At 43.9% G+C, this 23,203-nt stretch overlaps 1 long non-coding RNA gene across 1 annotated transcript; it reads left to right on the top strand.

Annotated features, from left to right (window-relative positions):
• The first annotated feature begins 1,073 nt into the window (after positions 1-1,073).
• On the top strand, positions 1,074-19,208 carry LOC116441006. The gene is made up of 2 exons (XR_004238837.1): positions 1,074-1,686; positions 8,917-19,208. It is a non-coding gene; the product is annotated as an uncharacterized LOC116441006 (long non-coding RNA).
• The last annotated feature ends 3,995 nt before the right edge of the window (positions 19,209-23,203 follow it).

The raw sequence follows: 23,203 nt of genomic DNA, 5'->3' as shown, positions 1-23,203 counted from the left end.
CATTGCTGACTTTATCCTGAATGTTGGTCCAGATGGGAGAGAAATGGGGAAGGTGAGGCCCTAAATTACTGCTCAGCTCATAGAAAATTTAGTTGTGGAGTGTGTGTGCGTGCATAACCAAGTGTTGTGCCTGCAACAATCATGATTTTTTGTTTTTTGAACTCCATGCCTCTGAAATTTCCAGGAAGCTGCTCTTTGCTGCTGACAGTTGCTATAGGGGTAATGGCAGCAGTGAGGTGGTTTTTGTTCATGCCTTCTTGACTTCATTAATTTCCAGTGTGTCATTTCAGCTGAAAATATGCAATTGCTGTTAATGTGTTCAAAACCATGATGTTGGCTAGGTGGTTATTTATGTTACAGTAAATATTTGATGAGGAGGTGTGTTATTTTTAGCCACAATCACAACATATTATTGAAATTTATAGGCCTGAAATAGGTCATCTAACACATGATCGTTTGTTACCTTTACAGTTTCCTGAGGGTTTTTTCCATTTTCCTTCACAATTTGAACTGAAAAGGTGGTGATTCAGAGAATGTTGGTATAGATTGTTGCACATAAGCTGCATAGTGGGGGTAAACATCAAGCCTCAGATCACAGGACCCATGCTGATGTGGGATGCTTCAGCCACTGAAGCAATAAACCCATGAAGGCTGTGCAAATACGTGAATGTACAAATGGATCTCAAAGCTGTGATTTTCATATTCCAGCAATCACTGCCGTAGGAGTGCATGACTGACAGCACAAAGGACTTAGATTTACTGTAGAGAGATGTAAATTGATAAGCCAGTAGACAGCCATCATTCTTCCTTTATTCTTTCTCTGTATCCCATGTCTTTCTCTGCTGGCATAATCAAAGCAGACACAGTGCATTCTATACCAAGTTATATTTTTCATAATTATAAGATAGTACATGAGATCTGAAGTTGTTATTCAGGAAATGGCACAAAGCTCACTGAAATACAGGTTTTCAGATTGATCCTCTGATAATATTGTTTTTCACATAGATTCTGGATACTCAGACTCTACATCTATGTCTTTAAGCTGTCTGGGTGCTTTAAGAAGGGATAAGTACAGTAGAAAAAAAAAATGAGGGAGCTTTTCCTTTTGTGCAGAGGGAAAAATATACAAAGCATGAGATTCTGGCTTTCTTCCTCCTTACCAGCAGCTGAATCGGAAGCATTTTGCCACACTATTTCTAAAAAAGTTTGTAGGGAGCTGTCTTGGGGGGAAGAGTTACAAGAATTCAGGAAACAAAAAGAGAGAGATCTCCCATAAAGACCTAGATGAGCGATCAGCCTTCCCCTTAGCTGACTGACTGGTGTGGCACACCTCTCACGTCTTGAGGTTGAAGGATCCTTTTCCACTGATTCATCTCATTAGGCTCAGCTGCCTCTGACTTGAATGGCAATGTTTTTAGAACTAAAAAGAACAGACTATGAGATATAATGGAGTTTTTATAATACAGATGCATTTGGAAATCTCATTTTTCCTCAGGTCTTAAAAAGTGTGGTAAAATCTGAACGCTAATATTGCAGCCCTTTGACCTCAATGCATACACTGAAAATTCAGATCCCATCTGGATCCAGTGAATGTGTGACTTGAAAGAAGGCAAATGAATGAAGCCTTATATGCTCTGGAGCTCCAGTAGAGAAGTGCTGCAGATCACCTGGGAAAATCCCAGTGCTGTGAGTAATTTTCCATATACTTTCATTTTAAAATTATCTGGTATTTTGACTGAATTTATAAAAATAGCAAAGAGAAAGAAAAATGATATTTGTATTTTTTACTTAAGATGTTGAAACTAGTAGGAAAAGTGGGATTATCTCACTTGATAAAGTCAAGAGTGTTACTTTTCATCAAAAAACTGTTGTCTCTTTCAATGTCAGACTTTTTTTGCACTTCCAGAAATAAACTGAGAAGGCTATACCTATACTTCATGGATATTTATGTTCAGGCCTTGTCTGCTCACTGGGCTCCAGACTCACAATATCTTGAGTCTTGCTTTGCCTCACTGACCTGCATGCCCAATGACCATAAGGCAGAAAGCAAGGTCTTTCTGTCCCTTTCGTCTTACATCCAGTAGCTCCTCTGCTTAAGTATAACTAACAGGTAGTTTCAAACAGACAGAATTTATTTTTAGTTTTTCTTTAAGCTATTATCTCTGGTGCCAGAATTGGGAGACTTTTTATGTTAAATTGCTTCTGTAGTTGATGGAGATGGAAAGATACTTCTGATGGGAGATGTAGATCTTAGGTGCCCTTTGGAAACACCTGGTTCTTGATGGAGATGGTACCTGATTTCAGCATCTCAATTTTAAATGCTTCCACTTAAGCAGGATGGACCTAGTGCTCTTCATGCTGGTCATACACTCCTGTAAAAAGGTAGTTTCTTCTCTTAGGGTAACTCAGGGAATTACAAAAGAAGGAAAAAAGTCAAAATATTTTTGGCTGTAACTAGTGAACAAGGCAGATTATTCTAACTACTAATAACTTAAGTGAGAGTGTTTGAAACACTCTTTAAGATGAACCTTGGGTTACTCCCATCAGTCTGACTACTGTTAAAACTTTTTGCTTGCATGTATTGATTGATGCATTATTGCTCATGTCAGTGAAGGACTTTTCACCAGAAACCATCTTTTGGGGCGGTTATAAGGAGTACATTGGAAAAGAATTGGAATTTCTCTGTGAGTTGTGCAGTGGATACATAGCTCTGTAAGAGCTGCCCAATTGGACACTGCCAAATGATTTTACATAGGTCACTGAAAAACTCTTTGGAATAGCTATGCCGAATTGCTACAAGCACAGATTAGTTTCAAACACAGAAAGAAAAATGCAAAATCTTATTACAAGTTTCCTAGGCTATCCAGTTCACAGGGCATCCATGCCAAAAATGTTTTTACTGGACTATTTTCTTAACAGGGTCATTATGTGTCCTTCAACCTAATTCTTAAAGAAGGGGTTTACTTCTCACTTTTTCATGTCTGTGTCTCTGGCAGGAGTAGGCCTTTGGGAGCATCTTAGGAGTGAAAGTGTAAGAAACCAGAATGTGTACTGCATGTTTGTTGCTGCATATTCCTTCAGCATTTGCTTTTAAAATGCATATTGGTTACAAAATAAACCCGAATGAGCCATTATACTCTGGTGTGTAATTATGTATTTAGGACACATACTACACACAGCTTTAAAAGAAATCTGTATGGAAACAAATTGCATTACATTTGCAAATAGCTGAAGGTAGTTGAACAGCAACACCTCAAGCCTTTCAAAATACTGAAGTAATTTACACCATTTTCTGAAGTAATTATCTCCCAAGTGTCAGATTCCAGTTTCAATGCCTTTGCTGCAGAGGAGCTGCAGACATCTCAATATAGCATAAAAGACCTGGGCTTGGCTGTCTAACAGCCTTGATATAGATTTAGTGCTTCTGCTGCTGGACCATGGCAGAGCAGGACTGGTGGCCTTTGGGAGGGAGTGCTACTTGGGCCTAACACCCCACGCTGAGAGTGGAGACATGTGCCAAGGAAAGAGGCACCCACAGGGGCAAGGGTGAAACTCAATGTCCTGTCTCTCCAAAGATTAGTGAGGAGCAGAGATTTAAGTCTTGGTTGAGCAGTTCCATGATTTAGTGGAGTGATGGATTTACTTTTGTGGCCAGCCCAGAAGATGGAGAACCCTCTGGCTTCTTATTTCAGGGTTTTGAACTGCCACTAGAGCAAGACAGTGCCTCTCCCCAGCTTTGACAGTGTTGTACCACTTATTTTTCCTCTTTAACTGGTACTTGGCAAAGCACCTGCCTCTCAGGGGGCCAATCCTTGGAAATAGCCACGTGTAACAGAAATGGCAGCAGGCACCCGTAAGGAAGCTGTGTGCCTGCCTGGGTTGATGATATGGAACAACATCAAGCGTGCTTCCCTGCCTTGAGACAGCGGTTCCCACATTAAATCTACAAAATGCCTTTCTGTGCACAGTGCAGTTGGAAATGTTAAGAGTCACGCTTATTAGCACTGGCACATATAAAGCAGAGCTGCAGTAAATGAGTTAAGTGTCCTGAGGATTTGAGGACTGGGGTGTTGTTTTTCCTTTTCTGGAGCTGAGCACTCGAGAGACTTTCATTAAACCTGGGACTTGGCAGATCCTCATGCTGATTCTGCCACTTATTTGTTGTTGGGCCTCAGGCTAGTCACTTAACCTCTTGCCGCCCTAATTTCCCCATCTGGAAAATTATATTTACTTACCTCTCCTGGGGATTGCACGGGGCTTAATGAATGCCTGTAAGGGATTTGAAGATCCTCAGATCTGAGATGATACAGGACTGCAAAAGATTCTCTGCATGTGCAAGGAGGAGGGGATGTGTGCCCAGGCGGGAGAGCCTGCCTGTGCTCCTGGCCTGGAACCAAGTCTGAAAATCTAATCAGCAGGGGAGGATCGTACTCTCTGTTTTAGATTAACTCCTCTTCCTTGTGGCCTTTTCAGATTTGCTGGTAGAAAAAGAAGGCAAGTGACTGAATGGGGAGGAGGGCAGCTGAGGTTAACTGCTTTCTCCTGTTGGTCCCCTGGATCTTTTTGTCAGTGCAATAACAGCTGGATCTCCCAGGAAGGTAACGATCTTCCTGGATACTCCATCTTGCTGCAGGCTATTAGAGAAGCCAGGCAGCCCCATTGCTGCCCATTTCTTTAGCAGGAAAAAATGAACCTCTGACCAAGAAAAAAAGTTCCTCCATATAATTAAGCAGCATTAGAATGAGGCCTGTGCCTTTGCTGATGAACTTCAGTGAAAGCAGATGGTCACAATGGTATTAAAAACTAAAGACTTCAGTCAAGCTTTTAATTGAAAACAATTGGACCCTGCTGGATGGTAATTACCTTGGCTGCTTGCAAATAATATCACAGCACTGCTACCTATGAAGAAAGAATGGAGACTGAGTTAATAAGAACTGCTTAATCTGCATAATAAACAAGGAGCATCCAAAACTATTTTCTCTGGTAGCTTCTCTCCTGCAAGAGGCTTTCAAGTGGTTAGCAGTGTGAAAAAGAACACAGAGTGGCAGAAATTGAAACATGTGAAACGTTTGCTGGGTTTATAAAATAACTTGAAGGGCCCATCTTCCCTCACCTCCCTCCTTTTTTTAACAGCTGAAATTCCAGATGCATCTGAGAAAAACAGCAAAAATACAATAAAGTGGAAAAGCTCTAGATTGTCCAGCACTCCTTCTCTTCTGAATGGCAGCAGGAATGACAGGTTGTGTTAATCTTGTTTTATCTGCTTTCTTCTTCCCTCGCCTGATCGACTGGAAGGCTGGGGCCTTCTAAACACCCAGGCTGTTTTTCACCATGTTCTTAATTGGATTTTAATGATCATTAACTTAATATACCTCAATGTGTAACAAAGCAAATGTAGTATGTGGCATATTCTGCCTGACAATTTTCTCATTCCTCTGCCTAGTGCTGGGGTCAGATGAGGGTTAGAGGGCTAGACCACCTAAAAGGGTCCTAAGTCCTGGTGTGCTATGTGTTTGTTGACACAACATGACATTAATACTGCTTTACGGTGTCTTCCCTGCTGTGGAGAAGGACCTGTATTGCTGTGGATATGTGGGTGGAAAAACCAGTCCTAATGTCGTCTCTTTTAAACACAGGACCTAGATGTGTATAGAATGAACCAAATCTTGTCACTTTCCATGTAAACATTATTTTTCATGTGGCAGTTCTCTTGGACGTCGCTTTTTGTTCCCTTTGGAACAGGCAAGATGCCTTGCTGCCCCAGTAGACCTCAGAAAGCAGCAGCTACTGCAATTCTGCAAAATTAATGAGTAGCTGTGAACTGCTAGTAAAAATGATGCAATGATTTTCCATAACATATCATTTTAGAAGCAGTTACTTGAACTGCTCTCTCTTTTCCTATCCAAATATTTGTCTTTTCAAGGCACCAGCCAAGAGTTTGTCTTGTCTTGTCTTGTCTGGTAGTATAATGAAATGAACTTTTTCAGTGTGTTTCATCTGGATTTGATGATTTTATGCCTGGAGTTCAACTTTCAATCACTTAATGCACCATGATTAACACAGAGAGTGAGGTCCTGAACATGTCAAAGTCAGTAGAAGTTTTCACACTGTTTTTGGTAGGATTTTGCTTATTTTTATGTAATCAAAATATGCTTAAAGTTTTATTGCTGTAATGCCCCTGAAACTGGTTGCTGACACAGTCACATGACGTAAGTGTATTTCATAGAATCATTAAAACTGATGGTTTTAGTTCCTGTACTGCCATCTAAGTTGAGGTGTTCTCATTTGTGCTTAGGACTTAACCTTGGCGTTTCCTCTGCTGCTGGGCTCCTGGAGAACAGGTCTGAGGTTGATGGGGGCTGGTGTCCTTCTCTGTCTCCTGGCTCTTTTGTTCAAGCTGGTGGCAGGGTCTGAGCAGAATTTTGCTCACAGTCTTTCCAGCCCCTCATTTATCAAAGAACTTGTGGCAAATTTGAAACTAGGAAAGGCCACCTTTCAAAAATGTCTTATGCTAGTGGCTGTGGTGATTTTTGTCAGTTTTATAACACCTACTTTTAACTCTACAGAGCTTGACTTTTAACTCTACAGAGTACAATCTTATTGTAATTACTGCTTGCAGCTTTAAGGGAGCTGGTGTGGAGCACACTATTTTAAAGGTATAAGCTCTATTGATCTAAAGTATTCTGAGTGATAAACAGCTGCTCAGGTTGATTAAAGCTGAAGGGAAGCTGAAGCATTTAATCAATCTCCAAAGCTGCTCCAAGTATATTGCAAAGCAGTTGTGATTATTGCTATTGTATGACAAGTTATATCATAATAAAGAAAGAGGGATCATTTTTCTTGGAAGCATTTAGAAGTCTTGTGGTGCTTCTTCTCAGCCTGCCTCATGCTGTCACCTCTGAAGCTTGGCTAAGTGACAGAGCATGCCAGCTCAAGCAGACTAATCTTGAAGGGAAAATACAAGAGCAGGGCTTTTCAGCTCCCCAGAGTCTTTTCTTTCCTGTGCCTATCTGTGGCTGACAGCAAGTGCTTGGGGAAGAAAAAGAAGGCAAATGTGCAGTAATTCTGGCCACATTGTAACCAGCTCTGATCCTTGCATCCTGCATAGCTTGGGATGTTCTAGGCTGTGGGATATATTTGTGCCTATCCAAAAGTCCTGAAGGCACCTTTCTTCTATTACTTTTTTTAATCACTTATCGAACCTTTCTTTGGACAGCCTTGGGCTTCACACCATCCCATGGTGGTGCATCACACAGTGCTCCCACGTGGTTTTGTAAAATAGTACTTTGTTGTTGTTTTTCAACTTTCAGCCTGATGTTTTCTTTTAGTGCCTCCTTACTCTTGTGTTAAGAAAAGCAATGGATAATAGTTATCTGTTAACCTTTTCTATTTCATAAACACAGAGATGTCTGCCTTATCCTGCTCTGTTGTCTCCTTCTTTTCCAAGGCTTATTTAGTCTCCCTTTTTCAGAAGGTAACCCATTCCTCTGACCATCCCTTTCACATCTGCATCTGCAGCCTTTCTCATTTTGCTGCACGCTCCTCAAAAAAGTGTAATCAGAATTTAATATAGTACTTTAAGATGTGGGCTTTTCTAAGTTTATTGTTTCTTCCTTTTTCAGGTGTTCAATGATCTGTACTTATTGCATAAAACATACATAAGTCATGCAATAATGAAGACATGGATATAAGAGTTCTGAAAACTAAGGTGTTGCATGAAATAATCTTAGGTTTAAAATTCATCTTATGTTGCATTTAAAATGTAAAAACAGATAGTCTATGAACAGAGTAGGATGTCTCCCCATAGAAAATATAATACGAAAACAAATTAATAGGTAAGTTTATTAAACAAAGATTAATAAATAAATAGACAAATTAGTAAATAAGTTTAATAAACTTTTCTCTTTCTGTAATTGCAACAAAGAAATTATAGTACTTTAGCCTGGAGAGGATAGCATTTACAAAGGCTAACTTTTGTGGAGGGTGTCTTATGTCAGTCCTCTTAGTTCTTTCTTTAGTCTTTCTCCACTGAAAATAGGTGAACTGTATTCTCTCAAAGCCAGAAAGTCCATGCTGTCTGAAGGGACCTCCAAAGGTATCCTGTTGGGAGCTTTTGCTTTTGCTGAATGCGCCCCATGCAGGCAAGTCAGACCCCTTTGGCTTAGCAGGCAGACACAAGATGTCCCTTCTTTTGTTTCTCTGCCATGATATCTCTTTTGAAACTTTGAAACATTTGAAGCCTCTCATGACCTTCATGTGAAACCCTGTGCATGGCCCGAGTGTGCTGGAGGCTGAACCTGGTGCAGTTATCGTTGTTGCACAGAACTTCTATTGCAACAACTGTTAAACCTTCTTGATAGTGGTTTCACATGAGAGTCACAAGTCTTCTGGGAAACTTCTTCTGGGTTTTACTTCATAATGGTATGAGAGTCTTGTGAGTCTTTTGAATGTAGGTTTTTGAGTGAGAGTTTAGACTAGTAAATAAAATTTTAATTGGTAAATCTTGAGGTCCTCCATGCATGGAATGCTTGCCCTGCGAGAGGAGGTGGTGGGTCCTGGGCCTGTTCAGCTGGGGGAAGAGAGAGATAAGGGTAAGCCTAAGAGCAGCTCAAGTCCTTGGCTTAGCTTGGCTAGGGTTAGTTTCAGTGTGCTGAATGGGTTGGACAGCTGAAACTACAGACCTAGCTGTCAGAGGTTTCCCATAGGAAAATGGGCCATACTACTGGCAATAGCCTTCCTCTCCTTAGGATGCAATTTGGGGAGCATTTCCCTTGTACTCCTGTGTTAATTTAGTGGTGCCAGCAAAGGTCTGGTGCAGATACATGGCAAATCATCTGGGGAACCAGTTCAGGTTAAAAGTAATCCTTTTTTTTGTTCATTTGTTTTAACCAGTTTTAAAATTGATTCCTCCCACAGCTCTATGAAAATTCGTCTTGGTGCCACTGAAGCACAGTGCAGCAGTAGGAACAGCCATCAGGGAGTGCTTCACCTGGTACTGGGTTTCAAAGAGGCATTTTTCAGACTGTGGCTTTACAGTCAGTTTTTAAGAGCCCCCTGGAAATATCTCCCAATCCCATGGCTCCATGGATTACCAGCTGAAGATGACCATTTGTGAAACTGGACTTCAAGCCAAGTCCGTGGCAAAAATAGACTGCAAAAATGATGACTCACAACTAAACACTGCTGCACAATACTACACTTATGCTGTTCTGCCATTTTTTGGGTTGTAACCTAACCATCTGTTAATTGGCCCCATCACACATTGCTATGGGGTGCTGAGATTCATTGTAGGCCTCCGGGATGATCAGTGTCTCCCGAGCCATTCAGGATGGGTACTCGCATCTTTTCAGGTCCTGCTGCTGTTTACATCAAGTGCACTAAGTCTGGCTATCCCAGCTGCCATCCTCGTCTGACTGCCTCAGCCTTGTTGCTATTTTATGACCAGAGATTGTGTCTGAGCAGAAGGATGTGAGTGCACCACCTGCCTTCAAGAAAATCAGTTAGTGCCAAGGAGGACAGGATTTTTAGGCATTGTGACTGTCAGTTAACCTCACCTGGAAACAGTGTGATGCTTTGCGTGGGGTGGGATTGATCCTGCACCCCAGCACTCAACCTTGGCATTGCTTTCACAGGGATCAGAATAATTCCTGGCCAAGCTAAGACCCACTTCTGTTCATGTTCCTTTCTAAAACTTTCTAAAACTAATCTCTCCTTTCTCCACTGGCACATATTTTCACATTTGTGCTAGTGAAAGCGCTGGATTGTTCCAGGGGATTGCATGGAAAATATCTGTGAGCTTTGGCCACCTCTCCGAAATAGTACAGTCAATCTGGTGTTTGCTTTGGCGTGTTGCTGTGAAAGATTGTAGAGTGCTTGTGTTTATAAGTGTACAGGGAAAGAGGGCTCCTGCTCATTGTGCCTTTGTGAGGCTGCCAGACTCTCTGGCCCCATCCATTCTACTGTAAGTGGAAAGAGTCTCGCGAGCGCTCGCCACGTGTTTGGACCAGGCTCTGCTAGGTACTATGCTTGGAAGCTGTTCTGTCAGCTTGAAAAATATCTTTCTTCCTGAATAGTGTTTACTCCCTGTTGTTACAAGTAACATGTAAGATTGCTTGTCAGTGAAGAAATTTTTCCTTCTTCCCTTTGTTTCTTCTGTGTACTGGGAAACTTTGCATACAGTGCATTTTGGTGGCCCTCCTGTACCAGGCAGCCAGCTGCCATTTGAGAACAAGAGAGGATTTTCCATACAGAAGCATGAGAAGTAATGTGTGAGAATTGGTGGTACGATGCAGCCCTGGTTGAAAGATTTGGACATTGCCCTTAACAAAGGATTTATTTTCCTCCTGCAGCCCACTGCCTTCTGAAGTAAAAGAAGACAGAGATTTTCAGGTGGAAGGCTTTTCTGTCCAAAGTGAGATTTCTCTACTCTGTGTAGAGAGATATTGTCCAGCTGAAAAGGTCCTACAACACTCTTTGAGAAGATGAAGGATGATTCCAGCAACCCCTTTATTAATTTAATTAATAACCCCTGTCTACAAGAAAGCTTGTTGTAAATTTAATGGTATCTGTGAGCTCCTGCTGAAAAGTCATGGGCTGCAGGACCTGCACTTGACTAGTAATTATATAGTGCTTTGATATTGAATGTGGAGTCTGAATAGCAGTTTGTAGAATTTGGGTCTCCTTCCCTTTTTTCAAGTGACAATAAACATTTATCTCAGATTTCCTCTTCTGGTAGGAATAGCTGGAAAACAAATATGCATTGATGGGAATTGCCAGGTACCTGGACCCAACCATCTATCCTTGAGTCCTGTCTGTAGCAGCACTGAGTATTTGGAGGAAGATGCAAATACTGCTGGAATGGATAATTGCAACTAAACCGCAAGCACACTTGCCCACTGCTTCCTGGAGAGCTCTGTCTCAGCTTTTGTTTCAGGCAGCAGCTCTGTTAATTTCAGCAGGGGAGGTACAGTAGCCGATGCTTAACAATTATTATTTTTGTTTTCTTTCAACTGCCAAGCTTTGCTGGCCAGTTTTGCTTTACAAAATCTGTAAGTAGGGAAGATAGGTGTTTTCTTTTGTACAATAGACATGAAGGAATTAAAGGATTCAAGACTGTAAAACCTTCTTGAATAATTTAGGCTGTGTTTCCAGCAAATACTCACTCTGCGACGTACACACTGATACTGGGCACAGACATTTTGGTATCAGCAACAGAGCCAAACCCCCATGAGCCAAAAGTAAATACACTTTTATTCAGTGTCAGCCATCAATCTGTTTCCAGCTTTCAGGACATACTCTTGTCAATTAGGGGCTTCTGCTTGAGAAACTTGGCCTGTTATCTTGCAGTGAAAATAGATAGGACCAGGCACATTATCTGCACAAAGCTCCCCTGTGACACTCTGTGCAGCCCAGCCAGCCCTGTTCCTCCTACTGCTGTGCTGCAGGTTGCTTTTGTGAATAAACAGTGCTGCACATGCTCAGACCAATATACACAGATGCTTGGCTTTTCACTAAAGCAGCTGAACTACCTGAGGCAGGAATGGCAAGAGCCTTCTCAAGAAAACCAGTCAGTGAACTTCTCTGTGTCTTGGCCTGATGTTTTTGAGGGATATTCTTGATATTATGAAGATTGAAGAAAGCCTAGAAATTTGCAGCTGACTGGTACCCTACGTCAGATTCTCTTAGTCCTGCCAGTAATGCAGTGTGAGACCTTTATGCAAGGATTTCCCTGTTGCAACCTTTTAGCTTTTTGGTTTGGGGGGTTTTGCCTAATATTTGGAAATACTGAGAGCAAACTCTAAGCAGGCTTGCTTCATCAAAAAAGCACCTTACAAAAGCTCTGCCTAGTACAAATGAATCAATTCTCCAGCTCAAGGGCTGTTTCATACTCTGTGCCTCAAAGCGTTGACCACCCTAGCATCAACAACCAGCAGGGTGAGGAATGACCAGCAGGCCCCTGGATTTCACCAGTGCCAGGATTAAACGTTTGTTCCCACTTGTCTAACCACCGTGTCTGAGGGTTCAAAACACTGCTGTGCCTGCTTGCACCCCTGCTGCCAGGGCATGGGCACATGCTTCTGTAAAACCTGTCAGAGGTAAGCTGCTGCTGAGAGCTACGCAGGGCCAAGTGCAGCCCTGTGCATTCGAGAAGATAAATGAATCCAGAGGAAGAGGCTTTTGCTGTGCTGCTGCTATTTCAATGTGAACGTGAGACCCTGAAATGCTCTGTTCTACTTCAGTAGCTCTAAGAGGAGCTTTTCTCCAGAGGTCTCCGGTACCCAGACTAATTGAAATAACTCCAAAGGGCTCTTCTAAATATAATTCCTCCCCCATGTTTTCACTGTCTTTTTTTTTTTTTTGCCCTCCTGTCTACACCCTCTCTTGAACAAAAAGCTTTAAAATTCTTTTTTTGGAAAGGATTCAAATGTAATTCAGATGAAGTTAATGTGAAGTCAAGGTTGATTGCTCATCTCCCTGAAATCACCAGCAGTGGCTGGGTGCTGGCGAGTGTGAGACAGGAGTTCAAACATAGCTGGGAAACTTGTGAGCGAGCGAAACAAAGGGTGGGCTGGAGGCTGGGGATCACTGCTCCCCCTTCCCCCGTGTGACTTTCTCAGCTCATGCTGAACCCTTTGATCACTGTCCAGCACGGGGTTATGTGGCAGCCTGGGCTGGGGCCAGGGATGTATACATGGGTGGAGGTTGCTGTAATCTTTGTATGCCCTTGATCCACCCTGTACCCTTATTTCCACAAACACTGTCACATATCACAGTGGGGTGCCATCACTGCCGGTGCTCCTTCAGCTGAAACATGGGACTGTCCCTGCCAAGCACAGCTCCCTTTTCCAGAAATCTCTCTGATAGCAACACTTTGAAAAGTGTGCCTGTATTTTGTAACCATTACTTTATTTTTGCCAAGCACATTTGTATTTGACACTGAAATATAACACCGTGAGTACAATAGTGCTATTCAGCACACAGAGTTCTTGTCTTTCAGAAGTGGCTGTTCTGGGAGAGCTGCACAGGCAAGCATGGCTGGCTTGGGAAGGTGCTGCTCATGAAAAGAGCACTGCCAGAATCTTACCTCTGGAAGCACATTCTCCAGACCACCTGCTTTAGGGCAGTATTTTAGCTCCATATCCCTCTAATAAGGATTTTAGTGCTGCGCTTAGCGACTATTAAGAACTCTTGAGTCCAAGATAACTTCTTACAGATGTGCTACCATTATCATTCATACTTAAATGTTGACATAGTACTCTGTAAAATGAGCTGAAACTCTTGAAGAAAAAGGCTAATTGTCTCTGAGGTAAAGTGGATGAGAATCAGTGGAGAGGAAAGCTGTGATCCTGTGTGCTTTTCAGTTGCATTTGTTTGTGGCCATTCACCATCAGAAAGTGGGAAGAGGGACCTGCTTTCTCCTGTCTGCCACTACCACTGTGTCTTCGGATAAGTTGCCTTCAGCACAGTGGCACAAGTAGACTTTTGGTGTTTGAAGACTGCCAGCAACATGGCAGATCTTATAAAAACCTCTGTTTTCTATTAAATCCTACAACAAAACTGATATGGCTTCCACTCTTCTGTATTATTTCCTCTCTATTTATTTTGGGATCATCAGAAGATCCTGGAGGAATCATCACTCCCTATCAAAATCTCTTTGGCTAACTCCTACAGTGCAGTCATGTTAAGTGACACCAGGTTTTCCCAGGCGGTAGATCCACTCCTAGCAGGTTGCACAAAGGATGTTGCAACCCTGCGATTATTTTTCTAGTGCAAATGCTGAAACTGGCTGAAGAAGATTTAGAAATCTACCCCATCTCTCTTCAGCTTCCCCTTCCCTGCAAATTACTTCTAAGGTCAATGAAATGCAGTATTGTCCAGAGAGAGGAAAAGCAGTGTCATAGAATCTCCTCATTTCTCCCTGTTTCAACACAACAGGGCCAAAACAATATGCAGGCAAGTACCTGGAGCATGAGACTGAAACTACCATGAGCCTGCCAGTGGCACAGCTCAGAGCCATCAAGAGGGGCCAAGATGTGTTGAGGCAATTGCCCAGGGCTTGGGCATGGATAGCAGTCCGTGCTGTACGATGGGGATGCAGAAAAGCAGGTGTGACCTGGTGCTGTGGCTGCTGCCTGGGGACCCATGGGACTTCTGCCCTTCCTGTCCACTGCTGACAGGGAAGCTGTAGCCAGGTGAGCTCAGCCCCTGCTCTGGGACAGTAGTGCTTGCTGCTCTGCTATAAAAGAGCACTACACCTGTTACTCTGGTGTAGTTACAGAGGTAGACAAATACAGACTATTTGATGCTCAATAATCAATCTCTTTGTATCAGGTAGAAGAGAAGCTGAAGGAGCCTGAGGTGCCTTTATGTCTATTTACTTATTACTGTATCCACACTGGGAACTGTGGTGCTGCATTAGGACAGAGGAAAAATGCCCAGGGCTGCTCCCTGAAGAGCGCCCTGGAACTTGATGTCATGCCCCAGATTGCTCTGCAGCATCCATCAGCCCCAAAGACATGGATGAGGATATGACCCTTATCCTGGGCCTGAACAGCAAGTCAGCCCTTGCTACGGTGAGCAAGGACTGAGGGAAAAATGCATCTGGTTTAGGAAAGCTACCTGCCTCTAAATTATTTTGAATGTTCACATTTTTTATGCAGCATTTTAGAACATTTCAGCTGCTTCCATTTGGAATTCAATTCCTCTCCCTTTTAATCAATAGCAGGCCTTAACAAAACAATATCTCACAGGAGACAGAAGCACACGGTGCTGAACAAAGCAAAAGGGCCACTGGCTTACAGCAACAATTGCTGCTACACAATGGGTTTTCAAAGCTCAGTATATATTTTGTCCCTAGTGGGAAAACTATAACAAGACTGAATTAGTGGCTAGGCTTGCCAAAGGGAGAAATTAAAGTGTGATGACTTGTCTGACACTTTAAAGTACCTTTATTTATTTTGGGGGAGAGGACAGCATGGGGAAATACGATGCCTATTAGGGAAAACTATTTTCTGTTCCTTTCCAAAGTGTACAGCAGATCTGCATGCCTAAGGGTTTAATCCAGGTCAGGGATCAGGAATACCTTCTGGTGGCTCCTGAGAGGAGCTGACAACTGTGGGGATGCTGCCTGCAGAATTGGGGAGGCACAGGTGTGGATGTAGGAGTGTGGCTTTCAAGGGCAGGATGGTCTGGGAGTCCCTTGTCCCTGCCAGGGGAGGCTTGGGGTTGGTTTGCAGGTAGCTGTTTGGTGAGGGAGAGAGAAGAGGGAGATACTGTGTGAGAGCAAAGCAAATTCCCTTCCCTGTATGTGGCTGGTCACCCCTGAGCTTGCAAACTTAGCTTCTCATCTGTGGATCGTGACAGCTCCTTGCTCTGGCCCTAATGGGTTTCAAGAGCTCCCAGTGAGCTGTAATCACCTTGGTTCAGGGCTCAGCTTGCACCTTTACAAGCACCTTCACCCCTTGCTGTTAACCTGTGGTCTCCTCTATTCAGCGGCTAAGCTTGTAAATTCATGTAACCAAATAGCTGTGCTGTTAACTGCCTGCATGAAAGTGAGCAACACATCCATCTTCCAGTGCCCAGCCAGCAGCCTAACGACACTGCTCACCGTGCTTGTGGGTAGCCTTTCAGACATAACTTACTCTGGCACTGCAAAAACAATTGTTTTGGTGCTCACACAGGCCACACGGCTCATCTGGGCAGAGGAGGGAGGCTGTGCAGAAGGCTTGCCACAGAATGTCCCTGTGCACCAGTGCCCGGTGCCATCGTCATCACATTCCATGGTCTGATGGCTGGCTAGAGAGAACTTCATCCTGCTGGTAAATTGTGCCTCACACCCAGAGCAGCAGCCTGCTTGCAGTGGTTTTATTTTGGGTTGTGATTGATGTTTGACGAGTCTTTTTTAAAAGGCATGCGTCAGTTTTGCTGTCTGTAACCTGACTGTAATTTTCTAAAGTAAAGTGCCACCAGGAGGACAGGTGCTAATGCAACACTAAATGGTGCTGAGGTTTTCTGGCTTCTCTAGTTCTTGCTGAAGTCCGTGGCTTGAGTCCTCTAGTCTTGAAATTGATCTTGTCATGAAGATTGTCTGAATACAGACCTGGTTTCTCATGACCGAGGTATGCGATTGTTCCATGTGTGTGTGTATATGTGTGCGTGTAGATGTATCAGACCGCTTCCAAGTTGTCTCCATGACCTAATTTCAGCGAGGCAGAGAGATGCAGTGCTCACGGACAGTAAATCCTTTAAGCTCTGAAGAAATCATCAGTGCAAGCTCTTTCTCCTGCTTCTGCTGTGGAGGAGGCTGGGCTGCAAGTTCACCCTTTGCTAGAGACCCCAAAAAGGAGATCAGCTGGGGGCACCGCTGAAGAAAACAAGGCTTGGCTGCATCCACTGCTGCTTGTGTTACTACTTGTTATTGATGGAGAAAAAGTGCAGCTTTCTGTCTGCAAGTAACTTAGAGCTGCCATTGACAGAGATCTGGTATGTTACCTTCCTCGCCCCAAAGCAATCACAAGCAATCAAAGTCGGGAGCACACGAGCTGACAGGGGTTGAATGGTCATTGCTTTTCTTTATTTGCTGTCTGCTTACCTGGTGCAACAGGCGCTGCAAGAGAATTTCTTAATTAACCAGGCTCTGTCCTGGGCGGCACATGTGCACTGCCAATGGGCATTATAAAAGCATAGTTATTGCACTTTGGCTTGCGAAAAGCCCTGGTGCAGTCGTATTGTTAAGGAAACAGTCTTGGAGGAAGGGAGAAAAGGAGACTGGTCTCCATTCTAAAGGCTGTTTGTTGTCTTAAACATCGCTGGATCTAACCTCGGGGGAGGTGTAGGGTTAATTTGAGCTGCCTTTGAAAACAAATTTGAGCAGTGCCCAGCAAGATCTCAGGGAAACAATGTTTATAATCTGTATCCTGCTTCAAATTGTATCGGCACCGCACTTCTGCCCCACTGCCAAAATAGCTGCGGCCACCAGGATGCAGCTGGCGTCCTGAGCATGAGCCCTTGCGCTCAGCCATAGCTCGGTAGCTTTTATACAGTTACGAAGAGAGAGCTTTTCCTGGCTACTGAGCATCACCTACTCTTTGCTTTTGCAGCAGCAGCAGCAGGAAACTTCTCATACGTGGAGGCTGATCCAATGTTCTTAATCATGCACAGTTCCTGCTGATTTTAGCAGGAGAATTGGTTCACGGTGCGTAGTAGAAACGTGTTCCTCAAGAAGTGGACCGTCTTCTGTCCTCTCTGAAGGAGGGTGGGGAATGCATTGCTCTGCCAGCTGTCTGCCTGTGCGTCATCAGAAGCGTAGGCTATGATACGCAGTCCTTAAATTTAAACAACAATATTAGGGATTTTGTCAAGCTAGGTAATATTTAATCCAGAGTGTTTGTCGATTAGCTTTGCCATCCATTAAATCCAGGGTGCTTTCAGCTTTTAATTCACTCTGCCTAAATTAGTGCACTCCTTTCCTTCGTGCTTTTGAAAATGAATAGCTGCTTCTCCCTCCAATCTGGACTATGGAATATTTGAAAAGTGGCAGTACATTAATTTCTGCCCCAGTGGAACTTTGCAGGAGAAACAGCTCTTTAGGTTGTTCTGTGGCCACAACACATTTGGTGTCAGAGCTTTTTGAAATTATTTAAAATATTAAGTAATGCAAACTAACAGAAAAAAAGGGAAAATAATTGGGGAAGGGAGGAATTCCTCTGTTGTCTCTCTGCTGTTGCAGGTTTTACTCTGACAGGCCAGCTTTGCATTCCCCAAGGTAGAGACTTTTATCCTGTCTTTGTGACTGTTTTACTTCCCTTTTCTCCTGGGGGAGGGGGAAATGAATAATTTCTGCCTTCCTCCCAATTCTTCACCTTTATCAGGAAAGAGGAGATGAACAATGCCAGGACCCTGCTCATTTGTTACTCTTTTCCCTTTTCTTTCTCATCACCAAAAGACGGAAGAGGGAGATGACAGCAGGCACTCAATATCCACTCATCATATCAATCAATCTCTTTAACTGCTTTTGTTATTCAGTGGCATGATGGTCTTTGGCTTGTTATTTACTGGCTGTTTAATTTAAATGTATCCCCAGCAGGGAGCCAAAAGATCCAGTCGTAGAGCTCTTTCGCAGGATTTGTCTAACCATGCTCTAAATTATTTAACGTGGCTCTGAACTGTTTGGAGATTTTTTTTTTTTTTTCCTTTTAAGCACTATGATTTGATTCAAAACATCTGTAAAAAATCACTAACGTCCTTCCATCTGGGCAACAGCTCAGCTCTGTCTTGAACCTGGGTAGGGTCAAGTTTGTGAGCTGTTTCAAAAGCCTAAAATTCCTGACATGGTGAAATTATTTTCCTACTTGTTTGTTGACAGAAGACAGGAAGGCAAGGCAAGGCAAGGCAAAGCAAGATCAAGATGCTGTACCACTGGGCCAGAAGTGAGTAGAACATCTTGTTACGGAAATAGCCATGAAAATGCTCCTCCCTGCATTAGAAAAGCAGCTATTTAAAGCAGGATCAATTGCCAGTCCTCTTTGCCGCTGTTGTCATTTGTATGTGGCATGTGCAAATAATATTTCCTCATGAAAGAAAACTTCCAGCAATGACAGCACTGCTCTGGTGTATCCTCTCCCAAAGGGGAGAAATCAGCTCATCCCTAGAAATGGTATCTCCCTCTGAAAAGAAACCCCAGGATCTGGGTTTTGTTTTTCCTCTAAGACTTTAGGCAAGTGAATTTTGACCCACAAATGACATCAAGGTGGTGCAATTTCTAAGACATGTTTGGGCACTGGAGTTATAGAGGACAGTTCTCCTGTTAAAGTAAAAATACACGGAGAAAATGAACAAACCTATGTGACTTAGAACAAAGCCCACTTTCCCCGAAGTTGTGCATAATAAGACTGGCAATACATGCCTTTGAAAGAGATTGCTTTATCTTTAATGACGCCAGTCAGCAAAAATCCTTTTATCCTTGGCTAATCACAGTGGGGTGATATCTTTCAAAAAACTGGAATTATTGAACATAGATTTTCCAGGGAGGTGAAACCATGCTTGTCTTAAGCACCCTCAAACTTTTCTCAAGCTGAGATTCACATCTGTAACCCTGCTCTACAGCTCAAGCCTGCTGCTGTTTGTTATTGTTTGCATTACTTCAGGGCCCACTTACGGATTGTACAAAATGTTCTTTTTAAAAAAATAAATATTGAAGTGTCCATACAGCATTTGAGTGAAGCACACTCCTTTTGTAAGGTGCTGCCATCTGATCATTGCAGAAGTACAGAAAAGAAATCTTGGGGGCATGCAGGGTGCTGAGGCTTGGGGAATAAATGTTTTTACAGTAGTAGGGGCTAGGAGTCATCCTCATTTCCATGTAAGACCCTGTAGCAAGTGAAGGGAGAGCATGAGACCTTTGAGGAGCATTCATGTGTCCTATGTAAGCAAACTTAAAGAACTCACTTTAAGTTCCCTGGGCACAGGGATTGGAAGAGATTTAGACCTCCTGATCCTGGATTTTAGAAGTAAGGATCTCATTCTAGCACATCCTAGCTGAGAAAGAATTGTTGAACAAGCCTGTTGCTGAGTCGTGAAGGCTGTGAAGAGGCATCAGAGTTGATGGAGATGCCAGAGATACAGATCGTCCTCTTCTCTCTCCTATATTTATCTCCTTTCCTCCAAACTCCTTGTTTTATTTTTATTGGGATTTCTTTGGATGAACCCTATTAAACGCATCACTAGCACTGAAATTTGCCGATGCCAATAAACCCATCTGTTTTATTAACTAGCCACAGTCTCTGGAGTGTTTCTCACTGGCTGAGACACGAGCAGCCCTTTCTGCTGTCTCCAGCGTTGTGTGTCAGCCCAGGGAACAATGGGAGGGGACCCAGGAGGTCGCTGGCAGGAAGCGCTGCTTCCCCTGGATAATTAACCAGCTGGGAGACTGAGGAATGAAGATAGCACATAAGACACACACAGTACAAACTGCTGAAACAATAAACAAACAAACCAATGACCATCACTTCCTTTTCTTATATTGTTAAGGCTGCTTCCTTAGCTCAGGTTGCCCCAAACCCACCCCTCAAAAAGCAGCCTTTTAGGCTCATGAATTCTTAACCTCTTCATTTCCAGTTCTTGCTGAAGGCATAAATCAGTTTTTGCCAAGATGATGGCCAGCACAGGGTCTATGGCTCCTCCTTGGGGGTTGCTGGGTAAACTGGAGATTCCTGTTTCTCAAAGGCACTTTTACCAAAAATTCAGTGAAGAGAGACTTAGCTTGGCCATAAGGCTGCGTGGTAACCAGGGCTGCTCCTCATGTAGGTACTGGTTTCCAGATGAGCAGGTGACACAGTCTAGCTCTGAAGAGGTTAATTTCCAGAGAAGCTGGCCTCAGAGCCAAGACCTGAATGAAATCTGGATCAGGGCTTTGTGTCTCAAACCCAGCTTTCATATCAAGCCATCCTTCGATGTGCCATTGTTTCACCACCTCTGTTAGAGGGGGGTCAGCTGCACAGCCAGTGCTTGCTATCATATACACTGGTGAGCATCCAATTGCACACTTCCACTGAGATCCTCTCTTCTGACTCCAACTCTACATATTTGTATGGTGTTCTTTCCCATCCAAACCATTCTTTGCAGAAGTTGCCGTTTTTTCTGACCTGCTAACACCAGAATTATGAAAGCAGAAATTGGGCAGTGGCAATGCCAATCCCCGCCTCCCTCCAGCTAATTTTTCCAGATGTCTCACTGATGAGCAGTTAGGCATTGTCTTTGTTTTTGTGCACAGAGCGTGATGTGTGTATTTATCCCATGGAGGCAACTGCTAGTGGCACCCAAGAGCTGAGGTGACTATGTAGCCCACATCCATAACATACTGATACCAATCGGTGGGTTTCATTTCATCATGTCCTCAGCAAAACACTGCCAGGGAGAAGGTGCAGCCAAGGATTGTTGGGGAGAATTAGGCTGCTCCTTCTGGAACTGGGAAATTTGATTTTCAAAAGACATGCTGATGTTTCTCCCCATCAGCTTGCAGACTCAGAGCAAGGTGGGAGCAGTGGTACTCAGGACTGGGGCCTGTGGCCTGTCCCTGGACTGGCCCCCTCCTGGCAGCACTGGCAAAGGCTGTCCTGGGGCAGGTCCTGCCTGCTACTGAGTGCTCCCAGCTGGCAACTTATTTGTTATTACTTTAAATACCCACTGTTTGTGTTAGGCACAGCAAGAAACCTAGTAAACTGAAAAGGTGACATTTAAAAAATGAAGTCTCTTAAGTAGATGTTTAATCTTTCTAATGAGGAAGTAATCTGCTAAATATCATGTTTAACAGTTATGCAGTAAGTCCATATCATACAATCATTGAACTATACACTCAGAGAACCATAAAAGCTCAGAATGTTTTGGGTCGGAAAGGACCTTAAAGATCATCCAGTTCCACGCCTTTTGCCATGGGCAGGGTCTCCTTCCACCAGACCAGGTTGCTCCAAGCCCCATCCAACCTGGCTTTGAACATTTCCAGGGATGGGGCATCCACAGCTCTGGGCAAGCTGTCCCAGTGTCTCACCATCCTCATAGTGAAGAATTTCTTCCTGATATCTAATCTAACTCTGCCCTCTTTCAGTTTAAAGCCATTCCCCCTTGTCCTATCACTACACACCCTTGTAAAAAGTCACTCTCCAGCTCTCTTGTAGCCCCCCTGAGGTACTGGAAGGCTGCTGTAAGGTCACCTTGAAGCCTTCTCTTCTCCAGGCTGAAAAATTCCAGCTCTCTCAGCCTGTTTTCATAGGAGAGGTGCTCCAGCCTTTCGATCATCTTCATGGCTTCTGGGCTTGCTCCTGCAGGTTACATCGTTCTTACGTTGAGGGCCCCAGAGCTGGACACAGAACTTCAGGTGGCATCTTACAAGGGCAGAGCAGAGGGTCAGTATCCTCTCTTTTGCCCTGCTGACCATGCAGATACAGTTGCCTTTTGGGGGTGCAAGTGCTCTCTGCCAGGTCATGTTGAGCTTCTTGTCAACAAACAGCTTCAAGTCCTTCTCCTCAGGGCTGCTCTCAACCAATTCCCTGCTCAGGCTCTACTTGTCCTTGGGATCACCCTGACCCAGGTGCAGGACCTTGGCCTTGTTGAACTTTATGTGATTTGCACAGGGCCATCTCTCAGACCTGCCAAGGTCTCTCTGGATGGCATCCCTTCCCTCCAATGTGTTGACCACACCACCCATATCAAATCATAGCTGGTGAAGCATGGTTTAACAATTGGTAATTTATTAATCCATGAAGACTTTCCTGCTTAATCTAAATTACACTTACATCCCACAGATTAAGGTGCAGTGCTGGAAGTTTTGCCAGTAAAATAATTTCTTTAAGTGCTGTGGCACCTGAGGCTCTGGGGTGGCTGGGAGAATGGGGGTGACTGTGCATCAGGGTGCTGCTTACAAACACCTCAAGCTGGGTTGAGGCCTCCCTTCTCCCCTGCTCTTCCCAACAGAGGAGCTGTGGCTGCTGTTTCCCTACCTGCTGCCTCCTCAGAAGTCCTCCCTGGTGGCTTTGTACCCTCACGGGGCATAGTTACAACATCTGCTGCTGCCAGCTCTAGCATACCCTCATATAGACAAAATGTGGCATACAGTGAAAGTCTTCAATGCTTCCTGTGTCCCTAGCTGAATGATTGAGGACAGATGTGGGACACCACATAGACAAATTATGAAAACCAGTTATAGAGATTAGACAGAGTGGTAGGAAACCTGCCACCACTGTGGAATATCACAGAAATGAAAAAGATCCACTGTCTTCTGCCATAGATACTGCTGGAAGCTCTTCAGCTCTGCTCAGAGCTGGAGCTCCAGCAATGCTCTGCATGCTGTTGGCCATGGCAGGCCACCCCAGATCAGGTCCTCTGCTGCCACACAGGACCTGGGAGCCTGGAGAAATAGTGGGTGGTGTGGAAAGGACAAGGTACTGTGGATCCTGCTGCTCTACTGTGACTGATGTCTGCTGTGTGCTCATGACACGCTTTGTTGAGGGGGGTAGAGGGAGTATTGGGGGAACAGCTCTCCCTCTCCCTCTTGGGGAGATCAGCCTTCCTCTCACAGAGAAATGCCTCTCCTTGGCAGGTTTCTGTCCTTCATGCCTGGTGTATATTGGCATGTTTAAGGACTCAGTGTTTTTGAAGCATTTCTTTTCTACTGCCAAAATCCCTCTGTATCACAGTGTGTGTCTCCAGC

This window comes from Corvus moneduloides, chromosome 3, assembly GCF_009650955.1.
Source record: "Corvus moneduloides isolate bCorMon1 chromosome 3, bCorMon1.pri, whole genome shotgun sequence".
NCBI lineage: Eukaryota > Metazoa > Chordata > Aves > Passeriformes > Corvidae > Corvus > Corvus moneduloides.
Note: the sequence above shows the minus strand (reverse complement) of the source record. Positions and strands in the feature narration are given on the sequence as shown.